A 24,599-nucleotide genomic window follows, 5' to 3' on the forward strand; every position below is an offset into this window, starting at 1 on the left:
CGTCCCCTAAGCAATCTAGCATAATAACTACACAGTATTTATATTTTATTAGAATACTCTGAGTGATCTCGAGAGGAATCTAGGGAGTGTGATGGCTAATCTGCATGCTCAGTTCCAGTGGATTTAGAATCACCAGGAAGACAAACCTTTGCGGGTATCTGTGACGGTGTTTTCAAAGAGGTTTCACCAAGTAGAGAAGACCCACCCTGAAGTTAGCCGGCATCATCCCATAGGCTGAGACTCCAGACTAAATAAGAAAGAAAAAGAGGAAAAGTAAAAAGTGAGCTGATTTTTTTTAAAAGCTTATTTTCACAATTTTATTGTCATAAAGAAATTATGATTTCCATAAATAAATATAAGAATTTTTGTGATTTCATGTCCATTTATTCATTCATAAAATATTTTTTAAATGAAAATTAATTTATAGTACACCTGAGATATTTTAGCAGCAACTATCATGAGAAATTAAGTAAAAATTTGAGGGTATAAATTAGACTAGTCAAATACTTATATTAATCAACAATATATATTTGGGGCCTCGAGGGATGACTCAGAACTTGAGAGTGATTCCTGTTCTTCCAGCGAACTCAAGTTTGTCTCCTTGTATCCAGGTCAGGCAGCTTGAAAACTGCCTATAAGTTCAGGTCCTCTAGCCTCCACAGTACCTATGTACACATACACAACATTTTCTTTTGTTTTTCTTTTTCTTTTTCAAAATTATTTATTACATTTTATTCACTTTGTATCCTTGTGGCCTCCTCCCTGGTCTCCTCCCAATCCCACCCTCCCTCCTTGGGTGTGTGTGTGGGGGGTACAGCTTTGCCAGGCCACAGAGGAAGACAATGCAGCCAGCCAGCCCTGATGAGACTTGAGAGACTAGGGACAGATAGAAAGGGAGGAGGACCTCCCTTATCAGTGGATTAGGGGAGGGGCATAGAGGAAGAAGGAGTGAGCTGATTTTTTGACATTTTTCCTTTTTTTCCGCTCTTGGTTGACACCATGGACCAAGCTGGTCTTGTTGCTGTGCCTTCCTTGACATCTTGAGAGCATTCCTACGAGGCAAAACAAACCCTTCTTCCTATGAGTTGCTTTCTCGTCAGGTATTTGGTTGCATCAATGAGGAAAATTAATGAATACAGAAAATTGGTACTGGAAGTGGGGTTGTTGCTATGGCTACTTGAATGTGGCTTTTGGGAACTATTTAGCAGGAGAAATTTATGAGAGTTTCTTTCTTAGTCAGGAGAAACTCTGGAGTGATAAGAAGAGCTTAATGGTAGGAATGTGGAAAACTAGAATGCCTAAAAGAATTGTCATAGAATGAAGAATGTGCTAATGAGATTTAAGAGAGGAATGAGGACTCTAGAGGAACTGAACCCCAGGCCTTTCACATTACATTTCTACGAGAAATCTGGCTGCATTATGTCTTGAAAATTTGAGTGAGCCTGGATTAAAGAGCTACAGGTTAATTTGTTTGGTGGAGGAAATTCAAGACAGAATAGCATTCAGGCTGAGGTATGGTCCTCTCCACTGCTCTTTTTTCTGGTTTGTAGTGAAAGAAAGCAGAAACATAAGGAAAATATGCAGTTTGGTGAAGAAAATAGAATAAGTGAGTTAAAAGTTGGGATCAGAAGAGTGCAGAGAAAGCATCTATAATTATTAATAAATGTTATTGAAACTGATACTTGCACTTGTACTGGGGACCATTGGAGGAAAGTTTCTTGAAGAGTCTAGTTTATAAAAATGCAAATTAATTTGCAAAGAGAATATAAGAATGTAGTTGAAGGTATTCCCTATGCAAAACCAATCACCTAGGACAATGTTTTCTCAGATTCACAGTTTCCAGGGTACACAGAAGCACGGAAACAGAGGGACATAACTACATTTAAAACTGTCAGCTGCTGGTTTTGCAGTCATGCAAAATGCAAAAATTATAGTCATGGAGACTTGCACCATGACTTTCCAAGGTTCTGGAAAGCCACGAGGCCATGCCCTGTATGGCAACGTGGGGTTCTCTACAGGAAGGCCCTGAAAGGCCATTCCACGAAGTTGTGAGGATGAAGCAAACATTGCAATGAAGACTGATGAGAAAGCTGTCAGCATGGAGTAGAGCTGGCCCATGAGAGATGATATATGTGTTGTGGGCAGCAGAGCTAGTTACATGGGATTTGAGTTACATTACACTGATTTAAATTACAAGGTTATCTGAATTTTATCTGAACCCAGATGATTTTACCGTAAGTCCTAGATGTCTGACGCCAAGCTGTGGGTCTTGGTGTTCATGCCGCTGGGGATCCATTTTGCTTTGTTCTGATATTTTCTTGCTCTTTCCCCATTCCTCTCTTTGTGAGTGGGAATGTTAACTCAGTGCCATTGTATGTTGAAAGTATTGCAATTTACTTTTCGTTTTATAGGGGCCATCTTAGTTAGGGTTTCTATTGATGTGTATAGACACTATGATGTGTATAGGCAACTCTTATTTAATTGGGGCTACCCTACAGTTCAGAGGTTTTGTCCATTATTGTCTTGGTGGGAAGCATAGCAGCATGTAGGCAGACACGGTGCTGGAGAGGTAGTTGAGAGTAGCTTAAGATGTCTAAGGGTTATACACAGATTACAGGCTGTTGCATTTTTTTTACTAAATGTATATGGGTGTTTTGTTTGCATGTATATCTGTACACTGTGTTTATGCCTGGTGCCTGTGGAGGCTAGAAGAGGGCTTCGGATCACCTGGAACTGGAGTTACAGTAAGCCACCATGTGCGGTCAGGAGCTTGAAACTGCGTCCTCTGGAAGACTAGCCATTGCTCTTTTTCTTGTTAATTATTATTTTTTAAACAATATACTCTGATCATATTTCCCTTTCCTCCAAGTCCTCCCAGTTCCTTTCCCACTCCCTACCCACCCAACTCTATGCCACTCCTCCCTTTCCCTCTCTTTTTCAAAAAAACAAAACAAAACAAAGCCACAAAACCAAAAAATAAAATAAAAAAAAATATGTTTTGTGTTGGCGAGCTACTCCTGGGTATAGGGACTGCCCTGGAGTGTGCTTGATACACACAGTGACACTTCCTTGGAGAAAACTAATTTTTCCATTGCTGTTGGGGAGTCATCTTTCTCCAAGATAGGAACCTTGGGCAACCAAGGATCTTAATATCCACTGAAAAAGGAACTTTGTTCTCCAGTTTTAAATGTTATCTTGGATGCTTACTGCCACTATCTGCTAACTTAGGCCTGGTCCTGGAAGCTTCTAGCCTCCTTACAATCTAATCTAGGCCTAAAATGTTTTCAGCCTCTGAGGCTTACTGCTGAATAAACTCACCCTTTCTAGCTCTTTCTGAACTCTGGCTGGCTGGATCACTCAGCTGTACTGGCTCAAACTCCTTCAAGCTGACTAGCTTTTCTTGCCTCTGACTGAATTTCTCTGTTGGGTCTCAAACTAACTCTAGCAATGGGCTCTTAAACTTCTAGCTCCTCGTTACGCCAAATGTTTCTCTGATTTGTCACTTTGTCTGCCTCTCAATTAGACTTCGGTTTCCTTCTACAAAACTATCTTTATCTACATTGTTTGGGATTAAAGGTGTGTACTAAGGGTGTACTGCATTCCAGCCAGAGGGATTAAATGTGTGCTGGATTAAGATTCCTCTACAGTTCACAGCGTCATATCCTCTTGTATACTATAATGTGTTTGGGGGTTGGTCTGATGCCAATTACTGGCCCACAAGATCTTGTTACTGCCTGACTAAACTTATCCCTGTTGTGTAAAGCCGCCTAAGGCATTATACCTGAACAGTTGATTAAAGTTTTTCTTTTGAAGCTACATATATAGAAAAAAAAAAAAAAAGGAGAGCTTTTAAGTAGCTGAGCAGATAGCTGGACAGGGCAGAATGGGGGTAGCATGGCTCCGGTTCCCTGGCTTTGGGACAGGAGAATCATGAGAGACAGACTTGACAACTTGACAGAAAGAAAGAAGGAAGGAGGATGCCAGGATGGGTTAGCATGGAGAAAGAACCACGTGGGCCTGGAAGTAGGACTCTAGTAATGGTGTGGAAAGGCCCAAATGAAGAATAAAAGCAGGTGTTTATAAGAATATGGATGGAAGATAGCCCAAGTGAGGATGGTTAAGGAGGACGGCATTAGATAGGGGCTGGGAGGTGGATGGTGAGGTTATTGAGATAGCGTGGATGGAATTATCTGCCCACCCTAAGGTGTTTTTTAAGGCAATTATAAAGCCTAACAGGTGTTTGTGTTTTATTTGATTGTGGTAGCAGGTTAAAAAATAAACTGCCAAAATAATTATAGGGCAAATAATAACGTTATATAACCCAACACCCTTTTAATATACAACAATAATGCATCTCTAGAATATACAAGCAGAATGTAGGTGCTACACAATAGTTGTTACACTGAATCATTCAGGGATTAATGAGAAGGAAAAAATCTCTTTGGTAATGTCACTAAAATATTTTTGACCCACAATTTTTGAACTTGTAGATATGAAACTGATAAGTAGAGACTATAATTACTCAACACAATCTGGGAAAAAACATTGTGCATTTCAAAGAAAAGGATGTTAAAACAAACAAACAAACAAACCCAGTTTGTTTTCGTAGAGAAATCTTGTCTCAGTCTCATTGTGACCTCAGTTATAGAAGAGTTAAGAACTAATGCCTCTCTAAGCCTGTCATCATCACCTTCTCTTGGTGTGGGATGATGGAGGTGACACCTTGCTGGAGAGAATCTATGTGCAGAAACATTTGCGGGGTGACTGGCTCATAGCCTGGGAGCCCTATTTGCTTCCCAGACCGGCGAAGACAGGCTTCATTCTCATTTGGTTAATCAGCAATTTTTCTCTGCAGCAGAGGTAATTATAGCAAACAGTATTTAGGCAAGAAATAAAAACGGCCCGAGGTGAGGCTATTAAGACTCTGTTAATATCATTTAAGATTTAATAATGGCTTTTGGTGCTTTATTATAGGAAAGTACCATGCCGACCAGCTGACATCAGCACGTATGCTTGTCCTCATTAGCTTTATGCCTGTCAGGACTGTGACTTTTAATTTTTGCCTTTCACCTCGCTGTGAAAGTCCACATACTCATGGTTACATGGAGCATAGAAAAGCATTAACTTTCCAGAAGGCTTAAGTGATTGGAATATTGGACTCATAGTTTTTCTTTTGAAGCCAGATATAGAAAAAATAAAAAAAGGAGAGCTGTGACCAAAATAGGGATGATATATTTGAGTGTTAGCATTGGAAAGAGTGATTAGAGACTGATACAAATTTAAGTCATGATCTAAAGGATAATTGGATTCTAAAAACTTCTATTATTTTTAATTAAAACATATTCATGAGATCAATTTTGTTTTTATATACTAGAAATGTAGGCACATTTGGGTTAAACTATGTAAGTATTACTTTTCTTTAGTGTGAGGACTTTCACTTTTTTTGAGGACTTTCACTTTTAAGGAATAAGGTATTTCTGAAATGTTACCTAAGTTCCCTGTGTAAAAATGCTAGATGATTTTCTTTTTTCATTCTTTTTTTTTTTTTTCTGGTCCTCTTTATTTGTAGGAGAGAATTTACTGTTATCCCATCTGTAAGATGCCAGTCAATAATTTGGCAATGTATTTGGAAGTTTTTGGCTCCGAAACAAGAAGCATAACTTATTATGGAAACCGCACCCATGACAATGGGAGGCCAACCACAAAACAACGGCATACCAATCGAGGATTTCTTGGGAATCGGACAGGAAAGGGAATACATGTGGCAGCATGCTGCAGAGCAGAACATTCCGTAAGACGAATGATGTCATAACAAACACCGCTCAGCAAGGCATGGTTCCATGACCTCGGGGCTGAAAAACGGTATAACACTGCCCGATGATGAACACTTCTCGTTGAGAGGCACGGCTTGTTGATTACAGATTAAATGGTACCACAGAGATTAAATGGCACCACATTCCACAAACTTGAGTTCATGGCCTGGGCAAAAGTCACAGCTATTTCCTCTGAACCTTGGTCTAACCCCACTGAGTCAGTCAGTTTCTGATAGGGCAGTTAAGCATTGTGGACAGGAGCTAGGGCTGCAAATTCAAAGCTTGGCTTCTGCACTTCAATGTGGGATGTGATACGTGTTCAGCCAAGTGCTGAAGTTCTGGGAGCAGTGTGCGAGCTGCTACGTTCATTTGGCTGCTGTCTCATGTGGCTGTTGTCAAGGCCTATGTAGGGTCAACCAGCATGGGACTTTGCCTCGGCGTTTAATTTAAAGCCCAGGGTGCTGATTGTTTAAAAACCTGTAATGTTGAACTGGGTGGTGGTGGTGCACACCTTTAATCCAAGCACTTGGGGGCTGGGGTGGAGTGAGGCAGAGGATCTCTGAGTTCAGGGCCAGCCTGGTCTAAAGAGTGAGTTTCAGGAGAACCAGGGCTACACATAGAAACCCTGTCTTGAAAAACAATAACAACAAAACCAAAAGCAAGCAAACTAGCAAACAAACACAAAACCTGTAACGCTGCTAGTATTAGTGAAAAGAAGCGGGATATTCTGACTGGTAAGTTTGGATAATGACAGAACCATGGATTAAGTTTTGAGATGGAATGAAAGCATTAACACAAATGTTAAAAGAAGTCACAGGAACGAAATGGAGGCGTAGAATTTTGAGACTGAACAGATGAAAATCGAGCTTGTTAGTTCCATGTCACTCAGAGTCGACATTCTTCGGGAAGCAGGTCTCTTTTCCGAGGTTGAGATGTGAAGAGATACACTGAGTATCTAGTGAAGGCTTTCTGGGCGCTTAGCAATCTAATTGCTCAGAGTAGCGTGATTTTTCAACGTGACCAGTAGGTGGCGCTGACAGCACACATTTACCTTAAGCTGCTCTTGACTTTGGCATGAATTTCTTGTTGAAAAATTTGCAATTAAAGGAAATCATGAAATTTACGGGCAAATGGTGGGGTCTTGAAAAGATCATCCCGAGTGAGGTATCCCAGAAGCAGAAAGACACACATGGTATTTACTCACTTATAAGTGGATATTAGACATGTAATAGGATAAACATACTAAAATCTGTACACCTAAAGAAGCTAAGCAAGAAGGAGAACCCTGGGTAAGATGCTCAATCTTCATTCAGAAAGGCAAATGGGTAGACATTGGAAGAGGAGAAAACAGGGAAGAGGACAGGAGCCTAACAGAGGGCCTCTGAAAGACACTACCTAGCTGGGTATCAAAGCAGGTGCTGAGGCTCATAGCCAAACCTTTGGGCAGAGTGCAGGGAATCTTATGAAAGAAGAGGGAGATTGAAAGACCTGGAGGGGACAGGAGGTCCATAAGGAGAGCAACAGAACCAAGAAATCTGGGCCCAGGGGCCTTTTCTGAGATTGATACTCTAACCAAGGACCATGCATAACCTAGAACCCTGCTCAGATGTAGCCCGTCGTAGCTCACTATCCAAGTGGCTACCCATAGTAAGGGAAACAGGGACAGTCTCTGACATGAAATCTGTGGCTGGCTCTTTGATCACCTCCCCCTGATGGGGGATCAGCCTTACCAGGCCACAGAGGAAGAGAATGCAGTCACTCCTGATGAGACCTGATAGGCTAGGGTCAGATGGAAAGGGAGGAGGACCTCCCCTATCAGTAGACTTGAAGAGGGGCATGGGAGGAGATAAGGGAGGGAGGGTGGAATTTAGAAGGAATGGGGGAGGAGGTTACAGCTGGGATACAAAGTGAATAAACAGCAATTAATATAAAAAATAAAAATAAAAGTTCGGAGCATCACTCTGTAGGCCCCACTGGGTCCACTGAGTTTTGTTGGCTCTGTTCGTCTGCTTGTGTCTTTCTGTCTCCCTTTTCTTTCATGGGATTCCCGGCACTCTGCCCAGGGTTTCACTATGAGTCTTGGCATACGCTTCGATACCTTTCTGGGTGGATTCTTTCGGAGGCCCTCTGTGGTAGTTTGCTGCCCTGTACCCTGTCATCTCCTGCTTCTGATGTCTACACTGTTTGCCCTTCTGAATGAGAATTAAGCATCTTCCCTAGGGTCATCCTTGTTGTTTAGCTTTGGGACTATAGATTTTGGTGTGTTTATCCTAAATTGTATGACTAGTATCCATTTATAAGTGAGAATATAGTATGTGTGTCATTCTGCTTCTGTGTTACCTCACTTAGGATGATCTTTTCTAGGTTCATCCATTTGCCTGTGAATTTCATGATTTCTTAATTGCTGTGCAGTATTCCGTTGTGTGGATGTGCTACAATTTCTGTATCCATTCCTCAGTTGAGGGACATCTGGGTTTTTTCCAGATTCTGACTGTTACAAATAAAGCTGCCATGAACATTAAAAAAATTCAAAAATTGTAAATACAAAAAAGAAAAAAGAAAAAAAGAAAGAAAAATTTGCTCAGGGGCCACAAAAAGAGAACCTACACTCATGCTAATTATCCATAAAAACAGTTCTTGATACATAGTTGAAGTTGTTGTTTTTAAAATAAAAAAATTGCCAGATTTATACATTATAACTCCAAAAATGTAAATTAAAAATATTTGTAGTTGATAAATAACAAAATTGTACATATTAATAGAGTAATAGATGAGGTTTCTTTTTTTTAATTTTTTTTTATTCTGAAACAGCCACTTTTATTACTCTAAGAATCATCATCAATGATGTCACCATACATGAATCCTATCATTTTTCCCTTCTAGATTCATTAACCTTTTAGTATTTCTTTTTTTTTTTCCTTTCATACTCATTTATTTGAAAAAGAATTATTTCTGCTTATCATTGAAGCAACTGACTGTTTTAAAACAAAAAGAAGAGACTGAAACTTCTTTTTTTTTTGTCAGTGGATACTCATTTTTTTCAATTTTTTTTAAATCAGTTACATTTTATTAACTCTGTATCCCAGCCGTGTCCCGATCCCTCATTCCCTCCCAGTCCCTCCCTCCCTCCCTCATCTGCACCGTGCCCCTTTCCAAGTCCACTGATAGGGGGGACCTCCTCCCCATTCATCTGATCCTGTTTTATCAGGTATCTTCAGGACTGGCTGCGAAATAGATGAGGTTTCTATATATTGTATAATGTTTAAGTCAGGGAAGAACATCTACTTCTTTAAATACTTATCCTTACTTTATGGTAAACACTGTCAAAATCCTTTCTTCTAGCTTTTTGGAACACACAGAACTTTATTGTTAGTGATAGTTGCCTTCTGGTTCAATGATACACTAGAATTCCTCAGTCCTAGCTATAACACAGCACTCACTGACTAGCCCAATTTTTAAATTACTTTTCTTTCCATGGTTGACATATGAGAGGTACATTAGAATTCTCCAGAGAAATAGAACCAACGTAGAACATTCTATTTCAACCTAGCAGTCTATTTGTCCATCTATCTATATGTCTATCTATCAATAAATCAATGTGTCTGTCTGTCACCTATGTATCTTTCATCTTTAACCTATTACCTAACTATTTTGCCATCTATCTTTTTATATCTATCTACCTACCATCTCTCATCTATTTACTTATCATTTATCATTGAACTGTCACCTGTGTATCTATGCCCTAGTGTACTTATCATCCAACTATCTTTTATAGTTTGTACATATTTATTAACTATTTCTTGTTAATATAAGAAATTATTCAAACCCAGGCAAACCAATGGAGTGGTTTGAGAGACTAAAGACAAGACTTATCATAATGTAAATTCTGGTCTGCATAGTACAAAGGCACAGGAACCAGTATCCATGAAGGCAGGAGAAAAGTACTGTCCAAGCAAAAACAATCAAGGAGGAAAAGAGCAAAAATCCAACTTTTATCCACTTTTCTATTCAAGTACCCAACGGATTGGATAAAAGCCACTTACACTGGCTGAGGCCATCTGCTTTACTCTGTCCACTGATCCAAATTTTCATTTGTTCCAGGAATACTGCACAGATAAAACAGAAATAATGTTTTATCAGTTATTTAGGCATTTCCATTAACCAATTAAACTGCCATATAAAATTTCTGGGACATAACAAATATGTACTGGCATTCTTTATTATTGGAAGACCATCTTCTGCTCTGTGAATTCTACCTAAAATCTGTTCCTTAGTGAATAAACAAACATTTCTGTAATATCATTTATTATGGAAGAAGCGCTTTCTCTCCTTCCCTCTGTCTCTCTTCCTTCCTTCTCTCTCTTTCTCTCTCTTAGCAATTGTATCTTCAGCACTTTTTAATTTTAAAAAAGGCTTGTTAACATATCTTAATTCTACATAATAATGGGTTCCATTATGGCATTTTACAGATGTATATAGAGTAATATAGAGTATTTTGATCATGTTTACACACACCTGTTGCACTCTCATGTCCTCTTACACTCCTGCCAATCTTTTTTCTCTTTCCAACTAGGTCCTCCCCCCTACCCCCCCCCCGTGTGTGGGATGATTGAGGGTCTAGATGTTGATTTCTGGATTCGCCTTTGTTGGGCGAGTGTTTTGTTCCTTGATTTCTGTTTTCTCTCTGGATTTTTGGAGAGTATGATTGCTGTGTGTTGCCTGTTCAGCTGATGTGTTTAGACAGAGTTGGAGGCTGGGTAACTGGGATTATTTGGGGGAAGGAAAGTCTTTGTGATCCACTGGGGATGATGTCAGAGAGGAGAGGAGATCGCAACAGGTTTCTAGCTACTGAGCTGGGGACGAGATTGGGGGATTAGATCTCAAGAGCAGTAGGAGAGGTGTGGGTCTGCCTTCAGCCTAGTTGTTGCCTTGGGAGGAGCTGCCCCTGGGTTCCAGGGTGTGCCTGCTGGAGCTGGGCTCTGGAAGAAAGCAACAAATGGGAGAAGGAGTTTAGGAGTTTAGGAAGGGGTGGACTGTGGGATCCACAGGAGATGCGGGCAGAGGTGAGGGAAGGCTGAAGTTGGTATGCTATTGCAGCACTAGGTATGAGACTGGGAGATTGGGTCTGGGGGAACAGAAAAAGAGGAGAAGGTCTCCCGGGAGCCTACCTGCTTTTCCAGTAGGCATGATCCGTTATTTAGCAGGAGGGGTACTGCGCATTTTAAAAAGAAGCTTCTTAAACCAGGCATGGTGTCTCATGCCTTTAATCCCAGCACTTGGGAGGGAGAAGCAGGCAGATCTCTGTGCATTTGAGGCTAGCCTGGTCTACAAAGTGAGTTCCAGGACAGCCAGGACTGTTATACAGAGAAACTCTGTTTCAAAAATACATCCCCCTCCAAAAAATAAAAAAAGGAAGCTTCTTTGACTAAAGTTGGCCACATCACTAATATATGGGTACAAAAAATTATTAAAAGACAATTTGACAAGCACATTATGTCTCATTAGTAAAACAACAGGTGTAGCTTCCCCACAAGGGCTTATGAATTTCCCAGATGTGGGTTTTTTTGTTGGATTTACAGTATTATATGAGAATTCTTTCCCATGGAGAAGGCATAAAAATAAATTAGAAAGTGGTTGGTTTTCTCCACAACAGATGTGGCATTATTGTACCAGTGGGTTCCTATTGCCTGCCTGGTAAGCGTTGTTACATATGAAATTCACAGCTGAGTAAGAATTGACCAAATACTGTGAGGAATTAGCAAGGGAGTGGTCAGTCAGGAAAAGAAAGATAAAGTTCCTACACAAAGACAATAATAATCCCATTTGGAAAGGAGATGTTATGTTTTCCACATAACATCTGGAAGGGGCTTAACAACAAGGCCATCTATCAACCCGGGGCATCAATCAAGTCATGGCCATTCTTTGGGTTTTTCCATTTTATTTGAACAACACCATCTGTTTTGGCAGGGGTGGGGTGGGGTATTTTCAGCTTTGGCAGAGGAACCAAATGTGGGAAAGGAGATCAAGGGGAAAAGGTTCTGGGGGCCCTAAAATAGAGTAACTCAGAGTGCACTTGGTAATCTACCTGCTCTGGAGTTTCTGCCTGAGGTGCATGGAGTTGCTTTCAATGAATGGGTGTTGTTGCCTTTTCTTAATATTCACTCATTTGTCTCTGGCTGTTCAGTTCTTTGTTTACCTCCGGGAAGAATCCAGACACACCTGACCAGCCTTAGTCCATGGTGTGGACATTCTTGCAAAAATACTTACTTCTTTATCATGGTTGATACACTGAAAAAAAACAAAACAAAACAAAAAACAAAACTTTTATTTTTGCTTGTTTTTTAGTTTCTCCCCCCCCCCCTTTTTTTTTGTCTTTGCTCAGTCAGTTTTGAGCTATGGTTTCAGAAGAATGATATCGCAGAATAAGAAATAGACGTGTGTTGTTAATGGCTTTGAATTTTGTGTTTCAAGCCTTTTGTGCGAAGAGGGTAATATGGGAATTAGAACAAACATTTATCACAAGGAAGAGAAGAAAGGCGTATAAGATTCTACAAAACATTCCTCAGGATAAGGAAAAGAAAGGAAGAGCAGCTTAGCGGGCCCAATAAAAGAGGGAGCGGGTGATCCATTCACTGCAAGGCCATGAGGGTGCAGCACAACTCTAGAGAAGAACATGGAAATCTTGTTGATCATAAAGGTTTCTCTCTCACAACTGTGTGTGAAAATGACAGAGATACACAGAAGCTGAATGGGAAACATCCTTAAAAATGCTGGTTATTGAGGGGGGACAAGATGGCGGCGCCAGGAGAACACTGCTTCTGAGGAGCAGGACAACATTTTCCGTACAGCGACCAAGAAACTGAACTCTGGGCCCTAAAACAACAGCAATCATGTATCCCAGGTCAGAGAGAACCCACACGGCATGGGAATCAGTTAGGACCACTCTCAGGCCACCCAGACAGAACCCGGAAGAGATCCCGGGTCCCACAGGCACTATGTCCCCAGACCAGTGCCACACGCCTGCCTGTCCCGATCACCTTCCCAAGCTGAACAGTGGACACAAAAACATCAGAGACTGGGAGTCCCAGTCACGAGAAAAACCCACGGAGAAGGAAGGCAGTGGGACTGGCCACGGGTCACTCAGTCTTTACCTGGAAAAAGTCTCACAGACTGATGGGTATGAGCTGTCATCACTGAACTGGGCTAAAGCCACTAGCATGGAGAGTGGCTGTGCACCTACCTCTCCAGCACAGATGGAGCTGTGCCAACAGTGCAACAGAGCCTGGAATCCTGGTCGGGAGAGGGCCCCACAGGGAAGGAAGGAAACAGTGCTGACTTGGGCCACCCAGGCTTTGCCTGGGGAAGGTCTCACACACCAGTGGGTACAAGCCACCATCACTGAACTGGGCCCAAGCCTGGAGCACAGAAAGTTGTTGGGCACCCAGCTCTCTGGCACAGACAGAGCTGTGCGCCCCAGGGCAACAGAGACTGGGAGTCCTTGTTGGGAGTAAACCCCACAGGGAAGGAAGGAAACGGGGACCAAAATTAGGTCATCCAGTATATCCCTGGGAAAGGTCCCGCAGACTAGTAGGCGGGCACATGTGTTGCCAGCCCAGAGACCTGCTTTGTACTAACTATTCCTCACAGACAGAACTGTGTGGCCCAGGACACCAGAGACTTGGAGTCACTGTTGGGAGAAATCCTCACAGGCAAGGAAGCAAAGGGGATGAACTTAGGCCACCCAGTATATTCCTGGAAAAGGTCCCGCAGATTGGCCCAACCCAGGGACCTGCTGTGCACCAGATAGCCGGCCTTTACCAGGAGAGCAGTACTCATTCGCCACAGATTACCGCTTGAGTACTGGGGCACAGAGCTCCAACCTCAGACCTACAAAAGCCCAGGATCCTCAAGATCAACCCCCAGATACTGCTCCAAGGGGCAACCAGTTATCCCTAATAAAACTGACCAAACCAAGGGACACACAGGTTACAGCAGCAGCTCACTAAATTTATAGCAAGAAACCCAGAAGCAGGGCAGCTATCTCCAGGACTTCTCTGGGCGAGAGGAGAGCCCTCTCGACTAACAAGGACCACAGTTACTACTCAGGTCTCTATGCCTGAGTTGAGCTGTGGCAATTCTTGAAAAACAACAGCCATACAGTGACTATACCCAAAAAGCTGAGGAGGCTTCCTTCAGGAAAAACCATCTTTCTGCCAAGGGGATTCTCTCCACCACAGGATTCCAGGAACCACCAGAAACTAACTCCAAACACCTATGATAGCCCAAAGGGTAGAGGCAAGCATAAAAGCTCAACCAACAAAAGACAGAGCATTATGGCACCTCCAGAACCCAGTCATCCAGGGGCAAGTAGCCCTGGATACCCCAGCATAAGTGAAATTCAAGAAGATGACTTAACATCTATGCTCATGAAGAGGATAACATAGGAAACAAATAAAATGCGTAAAGACCTAAAGAAAGATAAACTCAAACAGATTATGGCCATCTGTAAAGAAACAGAGGAAGATAAAAACAAATAGATTATGGCCATCTGTAAGAAGAAGAAGATAAAGCAAAACAGATTATGGACATCCGTGAAGAAATACAGGAAGTTGCAGCCAAATAGTTTGTGGCCTTTAGAGAGGAAATACTTAAATCACTGAAAGAAATAAACAACAACAACAACAACAAAAAAAAAAAAACAAAAACAGAGGATTGTTCAAACAAACAGCTGAAGGAATTGAAGGAAAAACAGGAAAATACAGTCAGACAGGTGAAGGAAATCAACAAAATGGCTCAAGACCTGAAGATAGAATTGGAAAAATTAAAGAAAAAACAAATGGAGGAAATTGTGGAGAGAAAGAACTTAGGAAAGAAAACAGGAACTACAGAGGTAAGCATAATCAATAGACTACAAGAGATGGAAGAAAGAATCTCAGGTGTAGAAGATACAATGGAAGAAATTGATGTATCTGTCAAAGAAAATATTACATCTAAAAAATTCCTGACACAAACCGTCCAAGAAATCCAAGACAATATTAAAAGACAAAACCTAAGAATACTAGGAATAGAGGAAAAAGAAGATTCCCTCCTCCAAGGCCCAGAAAATATTTTCAACAAAATCATTGAAGAAAATTTCCTCAACTTAAAGGAGAGGCCAATAAGAATACAAGATGCCTACAGAATACCCAATATATTAGACCAGAAAAGAAAATCCTCCAGCCACATAATAATCAAAACCGTAAGTATACAGAACAAAGAAAAAATACTAAAAGCTGCAAGGGAAAAAGGCCAAGTAACATATAATGGCAAACCCATTAGAATCACACCTGACTTTTCAACAGAGACTATGAAAGCCAGAAGGGCCTGGACAGATATCATGCAGACCCTAAGAGAACACAGATGTCAGCCCAGGCTACTATACCCAGCAAAACTCTCAGTCCTCATAGACGGAGAAAACAAGATATTCAATGACAAAAACAAATTTCAACAATACCTACACACAAATCCAGCATTGAGGAGATACTAGAAGGAAAAATACAACCCAAGAAAACTAACTACTTTCAAGAAAACACTGGAAATAAATAACCTCACTACAGCAAAACAAAAAGTAGCCAAACACACAAGCACACTACCATAACCAACATCAATATCAAAGGATCTAACAGCCACTGGTCATTAATCTCCCTCAACATCAATGGACTCAATTCTCCAATAAAAAGAAACAGACTAATAGAATGAATGTGTAAACAAGACCCAGCAATCTGTTGCATACACCTAAGTCACAAAGATAGACATTACCTGAGGATAAAGGGTTAGAAGACAGCTTTCCAAGAAAATGGACCCAAGAAGCAAGCAGGAGTAGCCATTCTAATATCTGATAAAATAGACTTTCAACCAAAATTAATCAAAAGAGATGAAGAATGACACTTCATACTCAAGGGAAAATTCCACCAGGAAGACATCACAATCCTGAACATCTATGCCCCAAATACAAGGGCACCCACATTTGTAAAAGAAACATTGATAAAACTTAAAACACACATAGATCCCCACATATCAATAGTGGGAGACTTCAACACCCCACTCTCAACAAAAGACAGGTCAACAAAACAGAAATTAAACAAAGAAACAATGTCTCTGACAGAGGTCATGAATCAAATGGACCTAACAGACATTTACAGAACCTTACACCCAAACACAAAAGAATTTACCTTCTTCTCAGCACCTCATGGTTCCTTATGGAACCTTCTCCAAAATAGACGATATAGTGGGTAACAAAGCGAGCCTCAACAGATACAAGAAGATTGAAATAATTCCTTGTATCCTATCTGATCACCATGGAATAAAGCTGGATCTCAACAACAACAGAAATAGCAAAAGCCTACACACACATGGAAACTGAACAAATTGATACTAAATGACAGCTGTGTCAGGGAAGAAATAAAGAAAGAAATTAAAGTCTTCCTAGAATTCAATGAAAATGAAGGCACAACATACCCAAACTTGTGGGACACAATGAAAGCAGTGATAAGAGGAAAGTTCATAGCACTAAGTACCTTCAAGAAGAAATTCGAGACAGCTCATTCAAGCAACTTAATGGCTCACCTCAAAACCTCAGAAAAAGAAGAAGCAGACACACCAAAAAGGAGTAGATGGCTGGAAATAATCAGTCAACAAGATAGACAAATCCTTAGCCAAGCTAACTAAAAGGCAGAGAGACACCACCCAAATCAACAAAATCAGAAATGAAAAGGGGGACATAACTACAGACACTGAGGAAATCCAAACAATCATTAGGACTTATGTCAAAAGTTTATATGCCACAAAATTTGAAAATCTAAATGAAATGGACAATTTTCTTGATCGATTTGACTTACCAAAGCTGAATCAGGACCAGGTAAATCAACTAAATAGTCCTATATTCCCCAAGGAAATAGAAGCAGTCATCAAAAGTCTCCCATTCCCCCCCCCAAAAAAAAAGCCCAGGACCAGATGGTTTTAGTGCAGAATTCTACCAGACCTTCAAAGAAGTGCTAACTCTAGTTCTCTTCAAACTATTCCACAGACTAGAAACAGAAGGAACATTACCAAACTCATTTTATGAAGCTGCAATCACCTTGGTACCTAAAGCTCACAAAGACCCAACAAAGAAAGAGAATTTCAGGCCAATCTCCCTTATCAACATTGATGCAAAATTAGTCAACAAAATACTTGCAAACCTAATACAAGAACACATCAAAGATATCATCCACTATGACCAAGTAGGCTTCATCCCAGTTATGCCGGAGTGGTTCAATATGTGGAAATCCATCAATGTGATCCACCATATTAATAAACTGAAAGAAAAAAAACCACATGATAAACTCCTTAGATGCTGAAAAAGCATTTGACAAAATCCAACATATTTAAAGTCTTCGAGAGATCAGGGATACAAGGCACATATCTAAACATGGTAAAGGCAATATACAGCAAGCCTATAGCCAACATCAAATTAAATGGAGAGAAACTTAAAGAAATCCCTTTGCAATCAGGGACAAGGCAAGGCTGCCCACTCTCTCCATATTTCTTCAACGTTGTTCTGGAAGTCCTTGCTAGAGCAATCAGACAGTTGAAGGAGATCAAGGGGATACAAATTGGAAAGGAAGAAGTCAAATTATCACTATTTGCAGATGATATGATAGTATACCTGAGTGACCCCAAAAACTCTACCAGGGAACTACTACAGCTGATTAACACATTCAGCAAAGTGGCTGGATACAAAATTAACTCAATAAATCGGAAATCCTCCTGTATACAAAAGACAAAAGGGCTGAGAAAGAAATTAGGGAAAGAACACCCTTCACAATAGCCACAATGACATAAAGTACCTTGGTGTAACCCTAACCAAGGTAGTCAAAGACTTGTGTGAAAAAAATTTCAAGTCTCTGAAGAAAGAATTAGAAAAAGATATCAGAAGATGGAAAGATCTCCCATGTTCATAGCTTGGCAGGATTAACATTGTAAAAATGGCCATCTTACCAAAAGCAATCTACAGATTCAATGCAATTCCCATCTAATTACCAATACAGTTCTTTACAGAACTGGAAAGAAAAAATTTCAACTTCAAATGGAATAACAAGAAACCCAGAATTGCTAAAACAATCCTCTACAATAAAAGATCTTCTGGAGATATCTCCATCCCTGATCTTAAGCTGTACTATAGAGCAACAGTAATAAAAACTGCATGGTACTGGCATAGAAATGGAATGGTAGATCAATGGAACCAGACAGAAGACCCTGACATAAACCCACACACATGGACACCTGATCTTTGATAAAGATGCCAAAACCATACAATGAAAAAAGATATCATCTTTAACAAATGGTGCTGGTCTAACTGGATGTCTACATGTAGAAAAATGCAAATAGATCCATACTTATCACCCTGCATAAAATTAAAATCCAAGTGGATCATATACCTCAACATACAACCAGACATATTAAATCAGTTAGAGGAAAAAGTGGGGAAGACCCTAGAACTCATTGGTACAGGAGACAACTTTCTGAACAGAACACCAACATCACAGGCTCTAAGAGCAACAATCAATAAATGGGACCTCATGAAACTGAAAAGCTTCTGTAAAGCAAAGGACACTGTCATCAAAACAAAACGACTGCCTACAGATTGGGAAAGAATCTTCACCAACCCTTTATCTGACAGAGGGTTAATATCCAGTATGTATAAAGAACTAAAGAAACTGAAAAGCAGCAAACCAAGTAATCCACTTAAAAAATGGGGAACAGAGCTAATCAGAGAACTCTCTGTAGAGGAATATCGAATGGCAGAGAAACACTTAAAGAAATGCTCTAAGTCATTAGCCATCAGGGAAATGCAAATCAAAACGACCCTGAGATTTCACCTTACACCCATCAGAATGGCCAAGATGAAAAACTCAAGTGACAACACATGCTGGAGAGGCTGTGGAGAAAGGGGAACCCTTCTCCACTGCTGGTGGGAATGTAAACTTGTACAACCACTCTGGAAAGCAATCTGGCGCTTTCTCAGACAACTAGGAATAGCGCTTCCTCAAGATCCAGCCATACCACTCCTAGACATATATCCAAAAGAGGCTCAAGTACACAATAAGGATGTTTGCTCAACCATGTTTGTAGCAGCTTTATTTGTAATAGCCAGAAGCTGGAAACAGCCCAGATGCCCCTCAACTGAAGAATGGATGCAGAAATTGTGGTACATCTACACAATGGAGTATTACTCTGCATTGAAAAATAAAGAAATCATGAAATTTGCAGGTAAATGGTGGGACCTGGAAAGGATCATCCTGAGTGAGCTGTCCCAGAAGCAGAAAGACACACACAGTATATACTCACTCATATAGCCATGTAATACAGGATAAACCTACTAAAATCTGTACATCTAAAGATACTAATCAAGAGAGAGGACCCTGAATAAAATGCTCAATCCCCATTCTGAAAGGCAAAGAGGAAGGACATCAGAAGAAGAAGAAAAGAGGAAACAAGCTAGAAACCTGCCATGGAGGGCCTCTGAATAGCTCTGCCCTGCAGACTATCAAAACAGATGCTGAGACTTATGTTCAACTGTTGGACAGTGTGCATGGAATCTTATGTAAGAAGTGGGAAATAGTAAGATCTGGATAGGACAGGAACTCCACAAGGAGAGCAACAGAACAAGAAAATTTGAACACAGGAAACTTCCCAGAGACTCATACTCCAACCAAGGACTATTCATAGAGATAACCTAGAACCCCTGCACAGATGTAGCCCATGGTAGTTTAGTGTCCAAGAGGATTAAATAGTAATGGGAAGAGGGACTGCCTCATACATAATCTGATTGGCCTGCTCTTTGATCACCTTCCCCTGAGGGGGGAGTAGCCTTACCAGGCCACAGAAGATGACAATGCAGCCACTCCTGATGAGATCTGATAGACTAAAATCTGAATGAAGGAGAGGACGACCTCCCCTATCAGTGGAGAGGGAGGGGCATGCGGATGAAGGAGTTGTGATGGTGCGATCGGGAGGGGAAGAGGGAGGGGCTTATGGGGGTATACAAAGTAAATAAAGTGTAATTAATAAAAATTATAAAAAAGTAAAAAAAATGCTGGGTATTATAATAATAGGGCTGGACTAAGCTTACTAATAATTATTATTTCCAACCCACAAGTGCTTTATTACCTCACAGACGTTTGGAGGAAAATGAGACTGTTCACAGAGTCCACAGAGTGAGGGCTTGAGGAGGAAAGTGGAAGTAGAAAATCAAGGTATCTTTCCTCCACCCTGGAATATGTTAGTTGGGTTTCATTCCTTTTCCTTATAGCCAGTCTTTCAAAGTGTGGGTCAGCATGATTTTAATACTTTTGGTGAGTAGTGCTGGAAGTGATCTTCTTAGAACTTTTGTAGCATGCAAATTCTGTCTTTGGACATGTTCTCAATCTGCCTTGAGTGGGGTTATTCAAGAACATAGCATCATGCCGCAGATCATGAGGATATGTGCTTAAAATCACTACAACATCTAATACAGCATTGCATTAATATTTGTCTAATATAGTGGGACTAAGGGCAGAAGTACAGTGTTAGTACCAGCAGCTTGAAGCACAGCAGCAGTTTCACACGGAACGCTCCGCTGAAACCTCTTCCATTTAAGATTTCTTCAAAGCTCCTTCTGCCACCATCTTGGTTCTGTGTTCTCTGAACAAAATGCTGGTGAAGCCACAGAAAACTTCCCTGCTACAGAGCAGGAGTTGCCGCAGCCTCAGGCTGAGACAGGGTCAGGGACAGAATCTGACAGTGACGAACTGGTCAGTGAGAGAGCTTGAGGAACAAGACTCCACACAGACAACCACACATCAAGCCCAGCTGGAAGCAGCAGCTGAAATCGATGAGTGACAGGTCAGCAAAGCAAAGCAGAGTCAGAGTGAAAAGAAGGCAGGGAAGACTGTGTCCAAACTGGGTCTTCAGCAGGTTACAGGGTTACTCTTGAGTAACTCCAGAAACCTAAAAATATTCTCTTTGTCATACAAAACCAGAAGTCTACAAGAGCCCAGCTTCGGATACCTACATAGTTTTTGGGGAGAGGCCACGATTGAAGGTTTGTCTCAGCAAGCACAGTTAGCAGCTGCTGAGAAATTCAAACTTCAAGGTGAAGCTGTTTCAAACATTCAAGAAAATACTTTAGACTCCAGCTGTACAAAAGGAGAGGAGGGGAAGAGGTGGATGAAACAGGTGTGGAAGTTAAGGACATAGAATTAGTCATGTCACAAGCAAGTGTCTTGAGAGCAAAGCAGTTCTAGCCCTGAGAAGCAACAGTAATGATATTGTAAATGCTTTTATGGAATTAATGTAACTATTTGACAGCAACGACATCCCTTTTGATGTTTGAAAAGTGGAACTACAACTTGATTTGAAATTTGTACCATTTCTATCACTGATAAAGTTATGGCTTCTTGTTGGATGAAAAAGAAATTCCTCAAATACTGCATATGCAAACCTAAATTTACGATCATATACACTCACTTGTGTGTGTATACTTATATAAAGGTAGGTCACAAGATTAGAAACAGGATCATGAGGGAAGTTCTTACAGGAGATGGAAAGCAGGGAGCCTAACCTAATACATACAATAGGAAGGAGTAGCTAGGACTAAGTGGGAGAAGAAAGAAAACAGTGGGGGATGAGGAGGGACCTGGGAGAAAGCGACGGGAGAAGGAGCTGGGGAACAGAGCACAGTGCCACAAGCACATAGAGGTAACGTGATGAAACTCATTACTGTGTGCCATCCAGAACAATTAATTAAAAAAAAAATAAAAAAAATAACATCTTGGGGGGGCAAGATGGCGGCGCCGGGAGAACACTGTGTCTGAGAAGCAGGACAACACACTCCGTGCAGCGACCAAGAGACTGAACTCTGGGCCCTGAAACAACAGCTGTCGTGTTTCCCAGGTGAGCGGAGGCTCTCATGGCGTGGGAATAGGTCAGGTCCACTCTTGGGCCGCCCAGCCAGAACCTGGAAGAGAACCTGGCTAACGAGGGCTTTGGGTCTCCGGGCTGGTGCCTCAAGGCTGCGTGTCCCGATCACTTTCCCAGGCTGATTGGTGGGCACAACGGTGCCAGAGACTGGGAGTCCCAGTCACAAAAAAAAAAAAAAAAAAAAAAAACCCACGGGGAAGGAAAGCTGCAAGACTGATCACGGGTCACCCAGTCTTTCCCTGGAAGGTCTCGCTGACCTCGGGTACCTGCCGCCATCACAACTGAGCTCCCGCCGCTAGGAGAGCTGCGCACCCAGCTCAAAATCCCTACTCCCTCTTGGGAGGAGGCAGGAGGCGGCCAGCAGAATCTGCCACAGACCACATTGTCTGTACCCCAACCTGAGATCAGGGCTGAGAAAACCCAATCCTTTCGGGCACTCCCCCAAACGCCGCCATAACCCTGCCACGGTGGAGCAGAAGGATAAAGAGGCGCACTGCGGCTTCACAGTGCCAGAACTCCAGTGCTGCCAGATGCTCCTAGCAAACAAACTACAGCTCGGGATCTGGGATTGTGGTCATTCTACATGTCCTGAGATTCTCCTGGGTCCAGCGCAATAAGGCCTAGCAGCAAGTTCTATCACTGGTGCCCCCCCCCCCGACCCCTGGCAGAGAAACCCCTGCACAGGATCGGACTGAGAAGCCACAATCCCTTCTGGCACTCCCCTGAGAACACCTCCATAAGCTTGCCCTAGTGGAGGGGAAGGTCAGAGGGGAAGGACAGAGAGGCAGCCTGCCAAGGACACAGCACCCTCTCTCCAGCTCACCCAGAGCCCCTAGCAGAGAAACCCAAGCTCTGGATCTGAGGACACTCAACCCTACCTGGTACTCTCTCCGGATCAGCAAACATAGGTTCTACCGCCAGGCTGCTTCTGGCAGAGAGATCTGGGCCCGGGATCTGGGATTGAGAGCACTCAACCGAACTCTTTCCCGTGCCACCCCGGAACCAGTCAATATAACCCCTCCAGGCAGAGGGAAAGGACAGAGAGGCAGCACACAGGAAAGGTGGACACCGAGTCCTGTGGCCACAGTGTCACAGAGCTGACTGTTAGCCTACCTGTGCACTCTCCGCAACAGGACCAAATCAGAGAATAGTGAGCAAGGGGAACCCCTGTGCATTCCAACTGGTCCTGCAAGAGAGTGAGTGAGCCTTCTAGGGAGAGTTTGCCCCAGACCCAGGGCCTCTCCACAGAAGCAACCAGATGAGATCCCTGCCACCCACACCCCTAGTGTGGGCATCATAGGGATTCTTGGGATAGGCACCCCAACATTGAAGCCTCTGCCTTGTGGGTCCACAGTGTAATCCAGGCAAACAATCCCTGGATCTCAGACAGAACTGCGTAATAGTGGCTTGCAGGCCACTGCAATAGTCAGAGAATCCGCGCATGCACACTGCACCGGCCAAAAGTGCACGCGAATAGCACCAGCGTCACATTCCTTACTTAGGCAAAACTGAAACCACAGTGCACACTCCCAAACCAGTGAACCTCTCTCATCTTCCTGAAAAACAGTCCAGAAAACAGAAAGAGAGGATCATAGCCCGAACTACAAACTCGAGGAACAAACAGTGAGGATTATAAATAACCAGATGGCTAGAGGCAGATGTAAGAACACTCCCAACAAAAATCAGGACATAATGACCTCACCAGCAACCCCACAAAACAATGGACACTTCAATTCACTAGATATACAAGAAAATGACCTCAAAACTATGTTTCTCCAGCTATTAGAGGCCCATAAAGATGAAATGAACAAAGCCCTCAGAGAAATAACCAAAGAAATCGAGACAAATCAAGAGGAAACAAATAGAGCTCTCAGAGAAATGACCACAAAAATTGAGGCAAACAAAGAAGAAATGCACAAAGCTCTCAAAGAAATATCCACACAAATGAAGGCAAATAAAGAAGAAATAAACAAAGCTTTCATAGAAATACAGGCAATTATACCCAAAGAAGTAGAGGCACAATTAGTGATACATAGAGAGGAAACGGACAGAAAAATAGAAGCTCTCATTGAAAAGCAGGACTCCACATTCAAACAGATGAAGGAAATGGTGCAAGACATGAAAACAGAATTAGAATCAATAAAGAAAACACAAATAGAGAAAAACCAGGAGCTGGAGAACATAGAGAAAAGATCAGGAACTACAAAGGTAAGCATCGCCAACAGAATACAAGAGATGGAAGAAAGAATCTCAGGAGCCGAAGATACACTTGTAGAAATTGACATGTCTCTCAAAGAAAAAATAAAATCAGAAAAGTTCCAAACACAAAACATCCAAGAAATCAAGGACACCATGAAAAGACAAAACCTAAGAATAATAGGAATAGAAGAAAAAGAAGACATCAGGCTCAAAGGTCCGGAAAATATTTTCAAGAAAATTATAGAAGAAAACTTTCCCAACTTAAAGAAGGAGATGTCCATAAACATACAAGAGGCCTACAGAACACCAAGTAGACTAGACCAGAAAAGAAATTCTTCACGTCACATCATAGTCAAAACACTGAACCTACAGAACAAAGAAAAAATTCTAAAAGCAGCAAGGGAAAAAGGCCAAGTAACATATGAAGGCAGACCTATCAGAATCACACCAGATTTCTCAACAGAAACTATGAAAGCCAGAAGGGCCTGGACAGAAATCATACAGTCCTTAACGGACCACAGATTCCAACCCAGACTACTATACCCAGCAAAACTTTCAATCAACATAGACAGAGAATTCAAAATATTCCAAGACAAAACCAAATTT

The 24,599-nt window shown here is 41.7% G+C and overlaps 1 pseudogene; it reads left to right on the forward strand.

Moving 5' to 3' along the window:
- The window catches only part of LOC110540182 (nascent polypeptide-associated complex subunit alpha-like), a 29,147-nt pseudogene extending 7,976 nt beyond the window's left edge, over window positions 1-21,171 (forward strand).
- The last annotated feature ends 3,428 nt before the right edge of the window (window positions 21,172-24,599 follow it).

The sequence above is a fragment of the Meriones unguiculatus genome, chromosome 7 (assembly GCF_030254825.1).
Source record: "Meriones unguiculatus strain TT.TT164.6M chromosome 7, Bangor_MerUng_6.1, whole genome shotgun sequence".
Lineage (NCBI taxonomy): Eukaryota > Metazoa > Chordata > Mammalia > Rodentia > Muridae > Meriones > Meriones unguiculatus.